Consider the following 4,126-nt stretch of genomic DNA (forward strand, 5'->3'; position numbering starts at 1 on the left):
AGCTACCTACTCAAGCGCACCTGTCAACTCCAATGCAAGTTAATTAGCGCACGTGAAGGAGTAGGCTAATTAAGTACCAGCGGTCCTCGCGCCCTGCTACACCCAGCATGTCAAAATAAAATCTATCACGTGTGTTCAGGAGGCAGAAAGAGAAATTAAATTTCCGATGGAGCCCCGCTCATCATTGGAGTGCCATAAAAATAATAAATCTGCAAAAGAATAATAAAATGAATAAAAACTAGAAGGGCACTCAGGAGATTGCATATACTTCCCCCAAGCCATATATTCAGATTTTAATCAAAATGTAATCAATTGTTCCTTGGCCCAGCGCCTACCTTTCTCAAAATGTCATCAAAATCTGTTCACTAACTTTGTTTTTTTTAGATATTTTTTTTTTGGGGGGTGGGGGGCTTTTTTCACCTTTATTGGATAGGACAGTGTAGAGACAGAAAATGAGTGGGAGAGAGAAAAGGGGAGGGATCGAACCCAGGTTCCCTGATTTATGGTATGGCACCTTATCCACGGGGCGGCACGGTGGTGTAGTGGTTAGCGCTGTCGCCTCACAGCAAGAAGGTCCTGGGTTCGAACCCCGGGTCCGGCGAGGGCCTTTCTGTGTGGAGTTTGCATGTTCTCCCCGTGTCCGCGTGGGTTTCCTCCGGGTGCTCCGGTTTCCCCCACAGTCCAAAGACATGCAGGTTAGGTTAACTGGTGGCTCTAAATTGACCGTAGGTGTGAATGTGAGTGTGAATGGTTGTCTGTGTCTATGTGTCAGCCCTGTGATGACCTGGCGACTTGTCCAGGGTGTACCCCGCCTTTCGCCCGTAGTCAGCTGGGATAGGCTCCAGCTTGCCTGCGACCCTGTAGAAGGATAAAGCGGCTAGAGATAATGAGATGAGATGAGATGACCTTATCCACGACGCCCCCCTGTTCACTAACTTTTTGAGTTACACTGGGAACAGACCATGGGCGTCGCCACCATTGAATGTTCACATTTCATAATTCTTCATTTGGACCCCCCAACATTAAATATTAGTTCACCCAGCGCCGTTTCTATTGCTTCGTGAAAAAATCCATTCCACTTGATCGATAAGAGAATACACATACCCAGTGGTTTTCAAAGTGGGGGCCGCCAGGGGGCGCTAGGGGGGCCTCAGAAAGTTGGAGGGACGATAACAAAAAAATTGCGGAAAAAATATATCTCATCTCATCATCTGTAGCCGCTTTATCCTGTTCTACAGGGTCGCAGGCAAGCTGGAGCCTATCCCAGCTGACTACGGCCAAAAGGCAGGGTACACCCTGGACAAGTCACCAGGTCATCACAGGGCTGACACATAGACACAGACAACCATTCACACTCACATTCACACCTACGGTCAATTTAGAGTCACCAGTTAACTTAACCTGCATGTCTTTGGACTGTGGGGGAAACCGGAGCACCCGGAGGAAACCCACGTGGACACGGGGAGAACATGCAAACTCCACACAGAAAGGCCCTCGCCGGCCACAGGGCTTGAACCCGGTCCTTCTTGCTGTGAGGCGACAGCGCTAACCACTACACCACCATGCCACCGGAAAAAATATATACTTTTTTAAAATAATTGTTATTGAATATATTGTAATTAGTTTTTTAATCATTATTATAAAATATAATTATTAATAATAATACATCATATCGAAACGTTGTTTGCCATGCTCATCTCTCCGATTGCCTGTGATGTTGCGGTTTGTGCTATTTATCAAGCTGCTTTGCTCCTCAAGCTAGCGTATTGCTAGCGCAAAATGGACAGGTTTTTGAAGAAGAGACCGAAGGAACAAACCAACAGCCCTGCTGTGGAGGACACTGCTGCGAAAAAAACTAAGAAGTCCTGGCCAACTAAAATCCGAAAATATGAGGCAGCATACATTAAGTATGGCTTTACAGCCATACAGAAAAATGGCCATGATTGCCCAAAATGCGTCCTCTGTCTGGAGACCCTGCCAAACGAGTGCTTAAAACCTTCGAAACTTCAGCATCACTTGGTACAAAAACATCCGACAGATGCCGAAAAAACAGTAGATTTCTTCAGACGCAAAGAAATCAGGCAATCTGCTGCATTCACCCAGCAAGCTACTGTCCCCGAGCAGACCCTGAAGGCATCATTTTTAGCCTCGTACCACATTGCTTGTGCTAAAAAACCTCACTCAGTTGGAGAAGATTTGATTTTACCAGCCACCAAAGACATTGTCCGAGAATTGCTTGGTGAGAATGCTGCCAAAAAAATCTATACTGTCCCACTCTCTGATAACACCGTGAACCGACGGATTGGTGACATGGCTCAAGACGTATCTGCTCAGCTGTTGGAGCAGGTGAGAGCCGGCGAATACTTCGCACTTCAGCTGGATGAGAGCACAGATTTATCCAATGAGGCCCAACTGCTTGTGTACATCAGATTTATTTCACAGGAAAGATTTGTGGAGGAAATACTATTTTGTAAAGCACTTGAAAGAAGAGCTACTGGGAAAGACATTTTTCAAGTTTGGACGATTACATCGAGTCTAACGGATTGGACTGGACCCGTTGTGTGGGGGTGTGTTCGGACGGAGCCGTGGCAATGACCAGGAAGATCAGTGGAGTGACCGCTCTCATTAAGCAGAAGGCCCCGCATGTAGTGGCCACACACTGCATGCTCCATCGCGAGGCTCTGGTCGCAAAAAGGATGGATAACGAGTTGAATCGGGTACTACAGGAGGTTATACAGTTTATTGTTCAGTGCAAAAATATTTGTGTTGAATACATGTTAGTTAATAATATTCTTATGCTAAACAAATGTAACAATTATTGAATATTGAATAAAAGTAAAAGAAAACATTCTAAAAGTTGATGTTTCTTTACATATTTTGTAGCATTGTCTGTGGGTTTGCAAAGGGGGTCCCTGGCCAGAAGCTAATGCTGTTTGGGGGGCCTTGGCATGGAAAAGTTTGGGAACCCCTGCACATACCACTGAAAATCCACTCCGGGTTTTCTGGGCGTTACCTACAACAACTCACCGCACGCAAGTGAAGTGAATCTCAGTGCGAGCAGAGAAATGTTGGTGCAGGCTGCTCGAAAGTGGAGGAGGTGACGTCAGCCCCATTGCCACCTCACAATGTCTAGCTTTTGCTAAAACCTTATTCTTTTGTTATATGCCCTCAAAATTAACCCTAGGCCACGTTAAATTAATGTTAAATAAACAATGAAATAAGCTTAGCCTAATGGGGTATTCTTGGTTGATGATGAATTGTTTGCAATATTTGCTCCCTTCCCAGACACAATGGACATAAGGAAGTTCTTTACAAAGAAGCAGAAAGTAAGTCAAAATTTCCCCACAGGACAGGGTTTTTTTTTTGTCCCAATGGAAATGTTAGTGCAGTTAGCTGGCTAGTCAATGTTAGATGTATCAGCTAGCTTAATGTTAGCTATCATTTAATTCAAACCGAGTAGGCCTACCTTATTGTAATGCCAAGAATGAGGTCAAGTCTGCTCTGATGATATTTATTGATTCCCTGTTGTGATTTGAAGAACTTTTGTCTGGTCTTTGCCAGTTTTCTGGAAAGTAACATGGGAAATCAGTGTATGGGGAAGGAATAGTAGAAAGGAAAGCAATGGAGAGAGATGGATGTTATTCCAGGTGGATTGTGAAGGAAAGGGGGATAAAAGTTATGAAGTGGTAGAAATTGTGGTGGCACCAATGTAAGAAGGAGTTATATCTATAAATCTATTTGTTATACTAATCTGTAAATGTTACTGTAGTACCACCATTGCACGTAGGTTGACAAAACTGCACTTGTTCATTGTGTGAAGTTATCTTTTATGTGTCATTGCTTGACACAGTGTAATTTTGTGTTATGAAGACTGCATGATGCCATGTCATTTTTGTTATGAGTATCACTAAATCGGGAAAAAGTAAAATGCACCCACTAAAGTCACTGTTGGTGGTTAACAAAATTGCACCTGTTCATTGTGTGAAGTTATTTTTTATGTGTCACCGTTGCTTGACACAATGTGATTGTGTTATGAAGTTTGCATGATGCCATGTCATGCCTGTTCTTTGTGTGAAATTATGAATATTCTTATTTTTAAACATACAGTTGAGTGTCACTATTGCTT

This window comes from Neoarius graeffei, chromosome 6, assembly GCF_027579695.1.
Source record: "Neoarius graeffei isolate fNeoGra1 chromosome 6, fNeoGra1.pri, whole genome shotgun sequence".
Taxonomy (NCBI): Eukaryota; Metazoa; Chordata; class Actinopteri; order Siluriformes; family Ariidae; genus Neoarius; species Neoarius graeffei.